An 18,362-nucleotide genomic window follows, 5' to 3' on the forward strand; every position below is an offset into this window, starting at 1 on the left:
AAATGATCATGCTTTTGTTTACTATTTAATACCTTTTGTTTGTCATACTTTGGATTTTGGCAATTTGGCTAACAAGTACCAGATCAATTACGTGCATCTAGTCATTCTGTAGTCTGTTTCATATCGCGTCTTACTGTTAAGAAATTACTATTACCCAAGAGTTTTGGTGGTCGACAAAATCAAAACAGCACTTAACTGTTTCAGGAAACATCTGCAATCTTTTATGTATAACAGGTACCGATTTAACCGTCGAAAGCTTCAACCGCTTGAATTTCAAGTCCGCCCATATTTCAACTATTTATAGTAGAAGAAGTTAAATCTTCTCTACTGGTTGTTCGAAGACTTTATGTCGAGTCATTAAAGAGTTATTTATTCCTCACTTAATGAAATACATTCTCTGACCGATTCAGAACATTCAAATGGTTTTGCACCGCTACAAGTCAACCATGTTGTGCACCAGTCCCAATATCGATCTGCATTTAAGTCACTATTCCAGAAGAGAAAGATTACTTATATCCTGCAAATTTTGATGGTAGAAACAATTGACATAAAAGGAATACTCAGAAGTAACTCTTTAAGGAACGAAATTCAAGGCTGTGCTAGCAAAGATAACATTAAATGCTTTGCTGAAGAAAATTTATGTATTTGCAGCTGATAGTGACACATCATTCCAAGATTACATGTTAACGTTAATCATCTTTTTCCGATCTTTGGAATGACAGCTTATATAAATAAAGAGCTGGAAGTATGCAAGTGCAACACAAAAACGAGATACATAATCATCAAGCTTTCAACAGTGAAATTATTCCAAGCCTACATACTTAGAGATTTTGAGCGCAATCAAAAATTATATACCTCATTGCTCATTCAAGCAAACACTCAACAGAAAGATATCTGATCACTCAAGGATGATATTCGTGCTACCGAAACAAGATTGTTTATTTACATCAATAATCTTTTGGTTATCTGATTAATAGTAGTGTCTGGTGAACCGAGGGTTCTTAAAATCCAAAATTGTAAAGTGATCACTAAGAGTTTCAAAACATTTAGTGTGATAAGTCCTGATTGGAGTGGGCAGTTGCAAAGAGTTTTCAAAGCCAAAGTCTTTTAGTGGAATCCTTCCTACAGAGGAAGAAGGGCTGACGTAAGAGTATTATCTCCGAACATCCATAAAAATCTCGTGTCGTTACTTTCCGCAAGCTTTTACATTTCAAATCATATCTTGTTGATTAGATTGCCAACCGGTCGAAATTATCATTAGAAATATTGAACCGATTTTCGCACTTTTCAATTGGTTCGTATTTCTAACTGTTTGAGAAAACTTTCAACCGCCCAAAAACGGTTGAAAACAAATATTAAAAAGCAAATATTTTCAAAGAGTTTATTCACCCCCCTCTAAACTCTTTCTCGATCTTAACAAGTGGTATCAGAGCGAGGTTCTCTCAAACATCGATATCTACAATTTATACATTGCATCTTTCAACAAAATTCCTATGTTTTCTAAAGAAGATTATGATGAATGGAAAATTCGTATGCAGGCACATTTAGCAGCCCATGACGATGACATGTGGTATGTCATCATTGACGGGCCTATGAACATCTTGAAAATTACTACAGCTGTGATTACAACTGAAGGTGCTCCCCAAATTGTGGAAAAGCATCTATCCGAATGGACAGCTAAAGATAAGAAGAAGGCGAATCTTGACAATGTCGCAAAAGACATTCTTTGTAAAACTCAGCATAAGAACATGTTTGACGAGATTAAAACTTTCTCCACAGCAAAGGAGATATGGGAAAAAATAAAAACTATATGAGGACAACGACCAGACCGAAGAAAACAAACTGACAGTCGCTATCCAGAAATTTGACAATGCAAAGATGAAGCTAGGAGAAACTCTTTGATGAACGGTTTAGTGCTATTATTATTGAACTTATTTTATTAGGAAAAAAATATTCTAACCGTGAAATTTCATTGAAGGTGATGAGAGTTCTTCCCAGAGAATGGGACGTAAAGACAATAGCGATGCGAGAATCTAAAGATCTAGACAAGCTTGAGCTCCACGATCTCTTTGCCGATCTTAAAGCATAAAAGTTCGAGCTTGGAATACGAATTTGTTGAAAACCAGACTCTAAATTCTGGAGTTTGACAAACTGATCAACCAACTGATACGCGCGATTATATTCAGCAACTGGACTTAACAACTGAAATCAGCTGATCTAATAAAGAAAACTGATCAGTTGGAAACCGATCAGTTGATACATTCAGCCGTATGCTTTTAAGCTAAGCATCCTTCAACTGAACATGTCTCGGGAAAGAACATTCAACCGTCAAAGAGATATAGAAGACTGCAACTGAATATGAAACGTCGCACTTCAATCAATACAGCTTAGAACAACGCATTTCGGCTAAACCAGTTAAGACGCCGCATTACAATAAATGAAGATGAAGTGGCAATAACAGATACAAAGATTCAAATATATCTCAAGTTACCGTTGGAAGGGAAGCTTATAAATATGACAGAAGAACAGCTGAAGAAAAAAAAGATCATTCCATTCAAAGCTTGCTGTTATTCTGCCAAAATCTTAGCTCACTCTTACTTGATTTATTCGTAGTAGTCAAGGCTACAATTTGAGCTCACTAGCACTTAATAATAACCGTTAAATTCGATAGTACTAAGATCAGTTACGCACTGAGAACATTTTGTGATACTAAGAGTTTCAGCTTTTGGCAGTGATAAGTCCAAACTGAAGTGGGTCAGTACAAATCTTGTATTCGATCAAAGTCTTTTAGTGGAAATCCTATCCTTGAGATAGAAGGGGTGACGTAGGAGTAATTGAAATCTCCGAACATCCAGAAACAATCCTTGTGTATTTTATTTTTGTATTCTATCTTTCAGTCAGTTACTTTCCGCAACTACTTTAGTTTAACTGATTGTCATTGACCAACAAGATTCCGAGAATCAGTTTGTTACCAAACTGAACTCAAAATTCGAAAAGATCAGTTTTAATTGTGAGTGTTTATTCAACTCCCCTTCTAAACACTCTTGGTACGTTAATCGATCCTATCAGAATTGAAGAAGAACCATTTACTTCTCAAACAAAGGCCTTGGCAGCCACTGCAGTGACTCTTCGGGTCAGAGTCCACGAGTAAGAAATCGGCTGAGCAACTGAGCAATGAAGCCATGTCCCTATTTGTCAGGAAGTTTAGTAAATTTATGCGTAAAAATCAATCTCAGATGACTAAACCTTATTTCAAAAAGGACTACATAGATGATGGTCAAAATTGTTTTAATTGTGGAAAGAATGAACATTTTATTGCAAGTATAACCGACCGAAGAAAGATGAAAAGAGACCAGTTGATATGAGACGGTTCAAAGATGACAAAAAGTTCACCAAAAATAAAAATCAACGAGTTTTAATTGTAGAGGAAGATAAAAGCAAGTGGGCCGACTCAGATTCAGAAAGGACCATCTCCGAGGCATCTACGAGGGGAAGCGACGATGAGACAGTAAAATGTCTCATTGCTGATGAAGACTCAGAATCCTACGGATGAAATGGTACTTGACTTCGACTCTATTGAATTTATACGAGAAGACCTTGTCACAGCACTACACGATATGGTGAATGAGTTTAAGAGTCTATCACAGCATTTTGATGAAGTTAAAGAAGAAATACAGGACATAAAAAACAAGTTAACTCTCTCAAACTGCTTGCAACAAAAAGAGGTTGATAGTTTGAAAGTGAAGTTAAGTCTGCTAGCTGCTGAGAATGATGACCTGCGTAGATTGTTCCATGCCACGTTAAAAGAAAATAAATGGTTGATGAACATAATCAACACGTGGAACAAATCTTCTGCTTCTCTTGAAAGGATGCATGAGATGCAAAAATCGGCCAGAGACAGAACCAGGCTAGGTTACAGCATAGGTGAGTGCAACACCTCTGAAGCAAAAACTCAACCGCTCCTAGAAAAGACTGTAACGTCTACTATTTTTAGAAGTGCTGAAATATTTTTTTTTTAAAATAAAAGCTCGCATTTTCGAAATAAGATTTAAAAGTTTCACATGCATGCGCTCTACAGAAAAATATAACATTTAAAAATGATATTAAATATTTGACAGTAAAAATAGTGCAGTTTAAATTAACCAAACTCGTCCAAAATTGTACGTAAACATAAATGAGTAAAAATCTTAAAATCATCAATGTATGAAAATGTTTAACTCCTCTCAAATCTCGTAAATCATAATGCGGAAAAACATGCGGTCCTCGGGTCGTGTCACCGCACCAGGTAACGCCCCGAAAATTTAAAGGTCCACACGAACCACATGCACAAATTATTAAATTCTTTGTATTTCAATTAAATTGTTTTAATTGCATAAATTAATTATGTTGTGCATATTTGCATGTTTAAAATTATATTTTCTACATGGTTGCATTAAAATGTATTTTTAAAGGTTATTCGAGTTGCGATCGAGGAACGGAGACCAGTGGCTGAAAAATAGAAAATATTTTTATTGGTTAATTGTTTTTAACTATTTAAAATAAGGGTGATGATTTTTCTTATTTTTGAAAATAAGGGGTTTTGAGGTGATTTTATACGCCAGAGCGTAAATTTTATCGGTGTTGGTTTTTCAACAAAAATGCGAACGTAATAGCAACCCGGCTAATAAATTCACAAACTTTCCTAAACAAAATTATTTTTAAAACCTTAATTAAGCACTAATGGTCCTAATTATATTCTTAATGGGCCTAAGCTTAATTAATGATTAATTAAGTATAAAATAATCAAAACCCACCCCTTAACCCTCATTGTGTACGCCAAAAGCAATCTAAATTCTCTCCAAAAACCCTCCCCTCAAATACACGGCACACACAAAAGAAAAATCACGGGAAAAGCTTTACTAGTTCAAGGGAAAATTCAAGCCAAGGTCGTCGTCGCCGTTCTCCGCAATCGTCAACGGTTTTTCGTGCGTTAAATACGAAAAGGCACACCATATTCTCCCTTTACTCATCTTCACACCATATTATGTAATTGTTTATGAATTTTCATTAAAACAAGTCACACAAGTTTTATTTTCGTAACTATGTGCATATATGCTTTAAACTTGTGTTAATTGATTCCAAAATAATGTTTTTATGTGTTTAAAAGGGCTGCCATGATTAGGACATGATTAAGCATGGATTTACACAAGTTTTAGGGTCATAAAAATCAATTAAATATGCTGCAACAGGGAGAGAACACAAGCTGGGAGCAAATTCTGTCATGGTGTTTGTAGGCTCGGTTTTCATGTCTTGATGGCTTGGCTTGGTCAGGGCTTGGGTCCAGGGCGAGATAGGGTCTGTTATGGGTCAAGTGAAGAGTCCTATCCACGCTAGGACTCGAGAACATGGGCAGGGGAGGAGTCCTAGCAAGCTAGGACTCCACCCGAGAGAGATAGCAAAGGGGCTGCGCAGGTTTCAGCAATTGTGCAAGGGTTTGTGGCTCGGTCAGGGGGCTTGGGCTGGGATAGGTTAGGTCATTAGGGTCCTATAAGGGTGCTAGAGGGGTTGGTTCAGGGCCTGGTTGGGTTGGCTAGGTCCTAGCAACAGAAACGTAGGGTCAATGCTAATGTGGGTTTCTCGGCTGCTTCAAGTTGCTGAGATGTGGCTTCGGTTTTGGAGCTTGGGTTGATCTGGGCTTGGTCTGGGCGTGGTCCAGGGTGGTCAGGGTCATGAGGGGTCAAGTGGTTAAGGGCTGGAAGAGTCATAGCGTAGAACCCGTAACTTAGACTACGTATAAGCCATGCATAATTCTAGTATTTTAAATGATTTTATTTCATGAGTATTTAAATGATTTTCCTTAAGTTAATTATTTCATGCAGCAGTTTGATTTTTATCATTTCAGTTAATTCAGTGAGGCCGGACTGGAGTTGGAGTTTAGAGATAAAATTTAAGATTCAGAAAACATTTTCAGAATTTATTTTAGCTAGCAAGTAAGTTAATTTAAGTTAAAAGGAAGTTTAAGGAATTATTTAAGTTACTTGAGGTGAGTAGAAAATAAATTCATTTAAGTTCCATAATTAAGGGGTTAGTTCACTAAATTAATTAGGGATAGGTAAGGCTCTTAAGGTATTAAAATTTATCAACTAAACAATATTTCCTTATGAATTTTTGGCCCCCTTAGATGAATAAGCATTACCTTGCCAACTCAACACCTTTGACCCTTTCTTTATATTTAATTAGTAGGATAATCTCTTCATTTTTTTTCTAGCACCATTTAATTAATGATCAATCTTATCCTAGCCTTGTTGGACATGCAAAAATGCCACACTCCACCCTTGTATCCCTCCAAAAAAATCATTTGATAACAAGCAAATTCAAAATTCAAAAGAGGGAGACTTGGTCATACCATTTGGATCCCTTTATTATTGGATCTCCCTCACTCTCTTAACCACCATTCCCCCTCCCTTAGTCTCGAAATTCAGAGCTTATAGAGTAGAAAAATCGTGACCCTCATAGCTAGAAACAAGAGAGAAAAATCGAGCAAGAAGCAAGATAAGAAAACGCTCCACCTCCTCCGCGCCGGATCGTCTCATTCTTTCGTTTTTCTTTCAAACGAAACCAGGCATGCATATATTCTTCCTTGACTCTTCAATCAAGTCCTACTATCATTATTTTTATATTACATGATCATCATTTCATGCAAAAACCGAAATATGTCAAGAACATTTTGAAATAAAACATGCAGAATTTTTCGGTTTCATGATGCTCTTCACGTGTTGCTTTGTTTTGTGGGTTTCAGGTATTGGTTCGGTTCCAGGCTCCCAAGGCTACATCTAGACATGTTCTAGGACGGATAAGGACCACTTTGGTCCATTATTTCAGCCCCCATGCTTGCTGGAAATCGAGATGACAGCAACTCCCCAATCATGTCACCATTTGCATTCGATTTTCTTGTTTGATGTCAAAGGTTGATGGATCTGATCTTGGCTGCCCTAAGGGCTATAGCCATGGTTAGAACATCTCCTGGTGATGTCTAAGACGTGACCAAGTCTCCCTTTTGAGGCTTGGTCCATGGTTGAATCGGTTTTTAAATCAAACAACAAGAACAGCCCTTCGCCCCTTTCGAATTCAGCAAGTGTAACTTTTGGTTTTGAGGGATGGTGTGGATCTTGGTTGGCCTATGGCCCCTAAACACGGTTCATACCAGGCCCCTAGATGTCTAGATCGTGCCATGGTCAATCAAATGGCCATATGAACGACACGAGACAACAAACGAAGCAAGACACCACACGCATGCAAGGGTGCTCTCGAGTGTGACTTTCGATGGAGTTATGGTGTGATGCAAATTGTGGCTGGCCTAGGGCCCTTAGCCATGGTTCAAATATTTCCTTGGGATGTTTTTAAGAGGTTTTGGTCGGTGGTTCAAGCCCCAATGGCCCCATTAGCCTAGCAACCGACGCAAGAAACCAAAGGACAGCTGCTGTATTTTTGGACAGCAACTTGCTGTGACGGTTCAGTGGCTTGTTCGAGTTCTTGGTTGGCTTTTAGCCTATGGCCTTGGACTGGTCATGTTTGGGCCGTTTGTGATTCGGATCATTTTTGAGGTCATAGGAGAATTTACGGTGCGATGTGCCAAATTGACTCTCGAAAGAACCTTTCATGTTTTGGCCTCCATTCACCTAAAATTCGACTTGCATCATTTTAGGAGCATTAATTCATCATTTTAAACGTATTTTAATCATGACTATATGATGTTTCAGTGTTGGCTCAGGTTGGTTCGGAGTCATGATTAAATACGAAGTCGTTCGGTGTAATTGTCACATTTTCGAATGTTATTGCATAGTTTGGTCCCATAAATCTATTGCATATTTTTCATGGCATATTTAGGTTGCAGCGAGCCTGGGAGCGATCCAATCCAAGCAGTAAATTATTACAAGATATTTAATTGTGCCATTTAATTATATTACGTGCATCAAAATATAAAATGTTCATTTTTGAGATTATGCGATATTGCTTGTGGCCATTTCACTATCATGGGATTATTGCTAAATCCGGTCGCCAGTTACCGATCAGTTCAGTTTATACCACCCAGTATACTGTGGCATAGTCTGATCAGACGTTCATTATTTTACCCGGTCGCCAGTTACGGTCATGGGAGCATTTTATTATCCGGTCGCCAGTTACTGGTCAGTTTCAGTGCAGGGGCCACTTGCGTAGACCATAATCTCAACAGAAAATTTATTACAGGCTATTTCAGTACAGGGCTCCAAGGAGCAAACATTTTCACTACGACTTTCAGTTCAGTTATGCACGTATTATAATCGCTCATGATATGTTATTTTCACATTGTGCCTCTTAACATGATATTTTTACTCCCATGAAATTTTTACTATATTTACTCGTTATTTACGATATATGCATGTTGAGTCTTTAGACTCACTAGACTTGATTGTTGTAGGTACTGATGATGCCGGGGCCGAGGGCGGGGACCAGTGAGCTAGCTTGGGTCGGCAGTAGTGGAACCCGAGGACCTCATTTTAGCATTTACCATTTTTATGCTCAAACAGTTTATCCGTTGTTGGATTATTCTTAAATTGTTCTTTTACAAACAAATAATTTCTTCCGCTGCTATTTTTAACATTTAAACTTTATTTAACGGTCTATTTTATGAATGAGGCATTTTACTTACTTTACAAAGAAAATTTTTAATTTTTCCGCAAATATTCAAACACGAATTTTCTGGCCGTTATACATAGACTAGGTAGGAGTCCTATTGTTCATGGGAGACTCACACACTCACGTGCAGGATTTTGTGGCAAGTTCCAGGAGGGTTTTGAGCAGGCCAGGGCTGGTTCTTTGGGCTGGGCTTGGTCAGTAGGGTCCCTAGGTGGGTTGGCTAGGTTTTGGCTCAATGTGGCTCGGGCGTGGCTCGAGTATTTTAGGAGATGGCTCGGTGTGTTCGATAAGTTGTCAAAAACAAAATTTTATTAACTAAAATTGAATCCATGGGTCCACGGGTGTGGCTCATGACTTGGAAGGGTATAATAAATAATAAAAAGGCTATATTTAAAATTTGGGGTCAAAATAACGAGTTTTGGATTTATCCGAGATTTAATCGCCGCACGAAACGCTAATTAACGAATTAATAGAAATGCCTAGTTTTATGCTTTATAAAATTATGGAAAATTAGGTTAAAGCTTAAATAATCATTATAAGTCTAGGTTTTTAATTTGGAAATTTTATATTAAGGTTTGGTTTAATTCGGGATTTAAAATGCCTTAATACGTCACATTTAAAGATTAATTTAAAAGTCCTCGATTTAAGCTAAATAAAAATATGACAAAATTCATGTAAGCTTAAATAATTATTTGAGTCATGTTAGAGTCAATGAAATTAAGAAAATTTCAAACGGAAAAATTTTACGTACAGGGGTAAAACGGTCTTTTTACACCTAGAAATTAGTAAACGTCATGGCAGTGTCCTGAATGCTGTTTTATGTGCTAATATAATTATTTTCAATGATTATGGATGTTTATGGAATTTTTATATGTTAATATGTCAATTTTAAATGTTTATGTATTTTTAAAATGTTAATATGTTTAAATGTTTTATGATTTAATATGTTAAAACGTTTATTTTAAATGTTTATGATTTAAATATTTATTTTAAACGGTTATGATGTTAAAATGTTTATTTTGAAACGTTTATGGCTTTTTATGATTTTTATATGTTAAAACGTTTATTTTAAATGTTTCAGGATTTTTAATCAGTTCAAATGTTTATTTTAAAATGTTTATGGATATTTATTATTTTAATATGTTAAATTAAAATTTTTAAATGTTTATGAATTTTATGATTTAATTTGGACATTTAAAAGATATGTTGTATGCTTGGTTTAAAAGAAAAATGATATTATATGCATGTTTTTATTAAGTGATGGAAATACGAAATGTTGAAGGACGTGAAGGGATTGTGACTAAAAATGTTAAAAATATCGTGAGGGTTATGGTCCCAGTGGGAGCTCGGCGATCGTGTTTCCTTGGATACGGATACGAATATGAATACGAATATGTTAATACGTTGGCCAGAGCCCAGTTGACCGGTGAGAGTGTCGCTAGTGTCCCCCGCCGCCCAGTACTGTGGTTTTCTCTAGATGGATCCATCGCCCAATACGATTAAGAATACGAGTCACAATCACGATCTGAATTCAACAAACATGAATATGAATATGAATATGTTTATGACGAATATGAATATGAATACGAATATGGTGATATGAATATGTTTATGTTTATGTTTATGTTATGTTTATGTTTATGCAAATGTGTTATCAATATGTTGATATGAAAATGTTTTTATTTAAAGTTTATGCATCATGAAAATGTTTACGAAAATGTTTAAGTTTATGCATCTTCATGAAAATGATATTTTAAGTACAAGTATTTTTCACTGTCGTATGTGATCTGTATATGTAGTACTTGTTATCAAGAATATAATGTGTTGAGTCTTTAAACTCACTAGGTGTGATTGGTGCAGTTGATTATGATAATAATGTTAATGGAGGTCTTGATGGTTGACTTTGTTGGACTGAAGGTGCACATAACCCGAGGACCGACGCTAGTTTTTCGCACTAGTTACGATTCATGATTTTAAGTGATGTTAAAGATATTTTTACGACAATTAATTTATGAGTGGTTTTTGAGATGTTATAATACGAGCTATACTTTTCAAATGTTATTTTTAGGTTTAGTGAAATGTTGGATAATTTTATGCTAAATTATTTCCTTTGATTTTCAAATATTAGTTGGGTGTTTTATTTAAATGATGTCAAAATATTTTATGCATGTGATTATGCATCTCGGCCGATTTAGTGAGTTTTAAAAAAAATTCTAGTACTTTTTAAGAAAACGAATAAGCAGACGTTTCACAACAAACCTGTACCAGAATAACAAGTACATATACATGGCACAGAACAGTGAAAAATATCATAATCAACATATCTTTCATGAACTTAAAGGCATAACATAAACGTGTCGTGTAAAATCATCTCGTGTCAAAGCATGGCATCTCATGTCATCATATACGTATACATTTTCTTTTAATTGAATTCAGTTCATTAGTTGTGACTTTCGTATCAGCTCTATCGATGGATCCATCTACGTATAACCACGGTACCGGGACGGTAGGGAGATCAGCGACACTTTCACCCATCAACTGAGCCTTGGCCTAACATATCATCATATCATGTCAATGGAAATACGATCGTCGGGCTCCCTCTGGGGTCTTCTCCCGTAAAAGGGCTCCTTCTGGGGCTTTTCCCTCACGATATCTCCAATCATATCATCGTATATATATCGTCAGTCACAACCAATTCTCATCCTTCAAAACATCATCATAATCACCACTTAATAAAAATATGTATATACGTAACTTTTTCTTTAAAACCAAGCATGTACCGTATTTATCATAATTTAGTAAAAATCATAAACGTGATGCATAAACATTTAAAACATGATAAAATGTGCTCAGGGCGCCGCCAGGACCAAAATCTCATCCCGAGTGCAAAATAACCATTTTGCCCCTGGAAACCCAAAAATTACCGTTTTACCATTGGACCTCTAAAATTGACCCGGAGCTTGCCAAACTCTTTAAATATTTATAAGCATTCCTAGACGTAAACCCAAGTCCATTTCATAACTTATTCGATTCGTTTAAAAAACTTGGATCGGAGTCCTGGTTTTAACCCGAATCGACTCGAAACTCAAACCAAATTTTTCCTAACTTGAACCATAACTTAATCAACTCATTCTAAACCATTTACTACTTAGATTATGTCCTTAAATCCATAATCTTTCGGCCACTACCTACTGCCCTTAACTAAAGTCTCAGTCCCCCTATTTTTGTGCAATCCATAACTCACACATGGCTCCCACCCTTGAATAATTCGGTCCACCTCCTTCCAACCCATGTCCAACCTTTAAAGCTCATCCTTAAGACCGTAAGGGACCTTCTAAACTAATCCAAACCCAAGCATAATGCTGCTGTACAAACTAAATGCAGAAACCGATCGAACCTCTCGCACCTTCTTTTGATCAAGCTATGCCTCCAAGGACCGAGCTTCTCCCTCGACCAAGTACCTATGGCTAACTCCTAACATCTTACCAGACTTTACAAGGACTGAGACATAGCTGGGTTCGAGCCCATGCATAGCCGAACCCTTCCTAACACCGATCGAACCCACTTCTACCACACAACACGCACCAACCCCGATCGGCCCTCAAGAAATCACACTTAGATCTATCAAACTTTGACTCCAGATACTAATCTTCATCCCTATCGACAACAACAGCTTCCGATGACTCCATACAGCAGCCCCCTTACACGAAAATTCAGAAAAATCGAGAGCAACAAACGAGAATGAAAGGGAAACACATGTAACCCGAGAATCATTCACGGACAAGTGTAGATCGAAAGTTTGAATGCAACAACACCTTCATCAGTATATAATACGTGTATGATGCATAAAGAATAATACAATACGTGCCTTGTTGGTATAGACGCGAGGAGATCGAAGAGCGAGTGCCGGGAGAATTATTCTAACAAGGAAAAGAAGTGACCGAAGCTTTCTTGAGAAAATTCTTGCTGAAACCGAGAGAACCAATCTGAAAAGAAAGAGTGTCGGCTGGTGGGGGAGGAATGTTTAGGTAAAGGGTTAATTATATATTATTTAAATGGTTAACAAATAAACTAATGGCCGCTAATTAAAATTTTAAAAAGAGTTTTAAGCCCAATAAGCTTAAAATTAGGCTCATTAAATCCAAACACACTCTTGAAAAATATTTCGTGTTGCAAAGTTTTTGAAAATAATTGTCGAACCCTCAAAAAATCCCCCGATACGATAAAATTTGCGTAATGTTAAAAATTATGCTCTGACGGGTAAAAATACCCAACAAAACCAATTTCTTGAAAAATACATTTAAAACATCTTATATTAATTAATAAAAATTAGTCATGTAATAAAAATAATTTTCCTGATAATTCTCAGATCTCCGTTCCTCGTTCGGGCGCGAAATGCATCTAGAAACCCTAATGCATGAACTTTTAAAATTTCATTAAATAAATTCTATCATGCAGTAATTATGCATGAACTTTAAATAAATCATAAATTAAAACGCAGATTAATGAAATAAACATGCATTTTTAATACTTTAAAATAATTTAATAAATATCAAAGAAATTTAATAACTTGCATGCATATGGTTCACGTGGACTTTCAAATTTTCGGGACGTTACAAAGACAGTGTTGGAACATTTCATGTTCTTAATCTTGATTTTGATGATAACAAAACTTGTTATTTTGTTTCTAATGATTTACCTAAGTGCGCAGGAAGTTAGAACTGATCAGGCTTCGAACTGATCAGTTAAACGAGCCAAAACTGAAGCTAACAGATGCGAACTGAAAGTGTCAGCTGATTGTCCAAACTAAATCAGCTCAACTCATATATTCTAAGAACAGTTCAACTGATTGTCCAGCTGATAGGCACTTCAGCAGAAGACCTTCAAAAGCCCGGCCAGCTGATGAAGTGCTCAACTGATGAAAAGCCCAGCTGACCAGTTCAACTGAAAGAGTGAAATCAGTTCAACTGACGAGTCAACTGATTTCACCAGCTCAACTGAATATCGGTTTAGATGACCAGTTAAGTGCATCAGTTAGGATTCAATCAGTTGCAGATCTCGGCAAGCTTATTCAATGGAATCTAGCTATGCACAAAGGTACAAAAGTTATTGTAGGATCAATAATGGACATTGCAGCAAAGCTTAAAGACAAAATGTTCCATCATAGATGTCGGAAAAGTCGAGACACGAATCTCAAGGAACACATTCAAGCTGCAACGAATACAATTATTGAGTCACACTGTACGATCAATTTCTCGCCTATAAATAGAATATCAGTGAAGACAAATATAGAAGAAAAGTGTGAATAAACAATAGAAAGGGCACGCTTATTGCATATCAGCTTTCAAGAAGCAATCAGCCCAGATGGAACACTTCATCGTGTTATCAGCTTAGATTAGAAGCACAATTCCCACAGTGTGTGAAAACACTTTCGTGTTGTAATAAAAGAATCAGTACTCTCACACACACACCCCACTCAAATATCGTCTTGCACAAAGATATAAAACTTGTGTGTGTAGTCTTTGACACACAGACGTAAAATAAATGTTTGCTGGAAGGTGCTGCCTTCAATCTAGTCTAGGAGTTCAGCTAGGCAGTTGGGTAAGTCCTAACCTGAGTAGGTTTGTACAAATCAATTATATAGATCAAATTCTTCTAGTGGATCCTACCCGAGGTGGTATAAGGGATGACGTAGAAGAAGTTGAAGTTTTCGAGCATCCATAAACATATTTTTTGTATTTAATTGTTTAACTACTGTTTTCAAACTGATTTGATCAGTAAGAGCATCCGTCAGTTCAGTTTTCACCATAACTGAACTGATATATGTCAGTTACACAGGATATAAAATATATAAGTATTTCATAACGAATGATTATTTCGGGTAATTTCCGCTTGGTTTAAAACCAAACCCTATCTAATTCATCGGTCTTTACATTCTTAGAACACGAGCTATTGCAGCTCTTGGAGAATATTGTGTTTGAAGCACCTCAAGGTGCCCAGCACACGGTCCTTCAGACAGTTTAAGATCAATTAAATTTGTCAGATCTAGTACGGTACATGAACATAATGAGCATGAAGTCCAAAGGAATCAGAACGTAAGACTTGAGAACAATGGAAGGTGACATGGTATAGGATATGTCAAATTTGAGAATGATAAATTCAACCGATCATGGCTTAGACGCAGGCCAAATCCAACCTTTCACAACGGTTCAAATTGGTTCCGCAGAAATCCAAGCTCAACCGAACATCATTCAAAAATAAGACCTAACCAATACCACAACAGCCGACCAGTTCAAAAGAGGTACAGATTGATTGATAATGAAAGACGGCCAAGACAACATGTTGTAAAAGAAAGAACACTGCATTCACCACAAGATTATGCACCTAACTGCATCCATCTTGGGACACACCAAGGAAAGTCCTTCAGAATAAACCAAGTATGGGTCCCTAAGGGTCTAATCAGATCAGGACCCAAATAGGAAAGAGTACCAAGTTCCTACTTTAATGATTTCAGGTACTAAAGAAGAAGAACTTGGAAGAATTCATCTGGTTTCTAGACAGCGGTTGCTCCAGACATATGACATGAAATAAAAACCTTCTATCAGAAGTTTTCAACTACAAAGGACCAAGATTCATCTTTGGTGATAACTCTAAAGGTAAAACTATGGGTAAAGGTAAGATTATCTTTGGTAAAATTATCATTAAAGATGTACTTTTAGTCGAAAATTTGTGTTATAACCTGATTAGCATAAGCCAATTATGTGACAACGGTTATACCGTTGAGTTTCACAAACACACATGCACTGTAAAATCTGTTGTAGGAAATATTGTCTTGATTGGGATTAGTGAGTCCAGAGGGCAACATTGAGCTTTGGAGAAATGACTTCTTTAACTCTAACTCCTCGATTTCTTCTCCAACATGCCAAAAACGAGATCTGAATATTGAATTCAGACTGTTGGATGATATAGTGGCGAAGGGGATTCACGCCAAGGCCGGTGCATATGACAAGATACCTCTGGAAAAATTTGTTTTCATGGCCACCTGAAGGTCAATTGGTCTGATGTCTTGTTCAAGACACTAGTTAACATGATAAAGAAAGAGAATCAGTTTCAAGGTTTTATTGTTCAAATCTGCCATCTGCTAACCGAGGAAGGAGTTCAACCGGTGGGTATGCCTGAAGTTGGAAAGACCAAGCTAGTTTATATAGAAAAATCGTCCAACCGACGAGGAGATTGTCTCTATCAAAACAGAAGCAAAGGAAGACGGATATGACTCCCAAAGGCACTAAGAGAAAGCTGGTTCTGAAATCCAGCTCTGATGAAGAATCAAGGGATGATGTCACGGTTTCTCAAGTTTTTAAGAAGAAACGGTCAGAAAAGCCCAAAACTACAAAAATCAAGATGATCGAGTATCTCTCTGGACCGTTGGTTCCTCCCCCGATTCCCGGAATCCAAGCAACAAAACTCAAAGGGATCAAGCATCCTCTGTACGGTCCAAAATTAAGACGACGTAATCCAACTACATGCAAATTTTGGGAATATGGAAAATAGTTAATTAATTGATTTTAATTTCTAAATTGATTATGTGATATGTTTATATGATATTTTAAGTAGTTTTCTATATGAATGCATTAAAATATATTTTTAAAGGTTATTCGAGTTGTGATCAAGGAACGGAGACCGAGGACTAAAATGAAAAATGTTTTTATTAAATAATTATTTTTAATTATTTAAAATAAAGGTGATGCTTTTTATTATTTTTGAAAATAAGGAATTTTGAGGTGATTTTATACGACATGACGTAATTTTTATCGGTATACGATTTTCACCAAAAATACGAACGTTTTGACAACCCGGCTAATAATTTCACAAACTTTATTAAACAAAATACTTTTATTAAGCACTGATAGGCTTATTGGGTCTAGCTAACCTTGTTAATGGGCTTAAGCTATCATTAGTATTTTAATTGTTATTTAAAGTGCAAACCACCCCCATAATCTAGACGCACACCACACTTTTTCACTACAAACTCACGGCACACACACATTAAAATTCAAGAGAAAGCTTCGAAAATTTTCAAGGGTCTCATGCCAAGGTCTTCTCGTCGTCGTTTTTCGATTCGTCAATGTTTATTCGTGCGTTAATTGCGCAAAGACACGCCATATTATTTCCTTTACTCATCATCACACCATAATATGTATTCAATTATGTTTTTCATGTAAAACAATTTATGCTTTTATTTATTTTCGTTTATGCAACAAATATGAATTTTTAAAGCATGTTGTTGATCCAAAACTCGTGATTTTTTTGTACATAAGGGGCTGCCATGATTAGGTGTTGAACTTGTGTTGTTTTTACACGTTTTAAAGGGTTCTAGGAAGCACGAAAATGCTGCACACGATAATTGATTAAGCTGGAACTGAATTTGCATGATATTGGTGTCAAGGGCTCGGGTTAAGGGCTAAGCTTTGCATGGCGCGACTTGGGTCATGGCTGGGTCATGGTCTGAGTCAGGGAAGGGTGGCTGAAATGGAGTCCTAGCAAGCTAGGACTCCATCCGAGAGCCACCCGAGAGGAAGACGCGCTCGTGCAGCAGCTGCGCAGGGAAAAGGGCTCGGTCAGGAGGCTTCGGGCTGGGCTAGGTTGAGTCACTAGAGTCCTAAGAGGGTGCACAAGGGTCTGGGCTTGGGGCTGGTCCAGTGTCTAGAGTCCTAGGCCATGAACATGGAGTCCTATCGCATGAGGGTCTCTCGGCCATGGCATGTTCTGATGTTGTGGCTTCTGTTGAGACTTGGGTTCTAGTCCTAGGGGTTCTAAGGGTCCAGTATTGTCCATAGAGGGGCTGGTTCGAAGTTGGCTTGATGGTAACTAAGTTGGTTTGAAGGGTTTTCAATGAATAAAAATTTGAAACATGGCTCATGGGGGTCGAGTCATGGTTCGTGAGGGCTAATTAATTATTAAAAGTCTAAGTTTTTAAGTTTGGGAATTTTATATTAAAGTTGGATTTAATTCGGGATTAAAACACATTAATATGTTATAATTAAAGAATAAATAAAAAGCCATCGATTTAAGCCAAATAAAAATATTAGAAAATTTATGTAAGCTTAAATAATTATTTGGGATGGTATAGAGTCAACGGAATTAAGAAAATGTCAAAAACGTGAAATTTTACGTCTAGGGTAAAACAGTAATTTTACACTCGAAAATTAGTAAATGTCATGACAGTGTCCTGAATGCTGTTTTATATGTTAATATGATTATTTTGCATGTTTGTGAAATTTTATGATGAACGATAACGTTAAAATACATGTTGCATGCTTGGTTTAAAAGAAAAATGTTATATGCTTGTTTAATTTTTATAAGTGGTGAAAATACGAAATGTTGAAGGAAGTGAAGTAATTGTGACTAATACGCTGATACGATGATACGATGATATGTTAATACGTAGGCCAAGGCTCAGTTGACAGGTGAGAGTATCGTTGATGTCCCCGCCGCCCAATACTGTGGTTACATAAAGATGGATCCATCGCCCCAATACGAATACAAAAATCACAATTAACAATCTGAATTCAACGAAAATAAATACGTATATGAATATGATGAATACGAATATGTTTATGATGAATATGAATAAGTTTACGACAATATAAAAATGTTTATGTTTAAGTTTATGCATCATTATGAAAATGTTATTTTACGTAAAAGTA

This window comes from Primulina tabacum, chromosome 14, assembly GCF_025594145.1.
Source record: "Primulina tabacum isolate GXHZ01 chromosome 14, ASM2559414v2, whole genome shotgun sequence".
Classification (NCBI taxonomy): domain Eukaryota; kingdom Viridiplantae; phylum Streptophyta; class Magnoliopsida; order Lamiales; family Gesneriaceae; genus Primulina; species Primulina tabacum.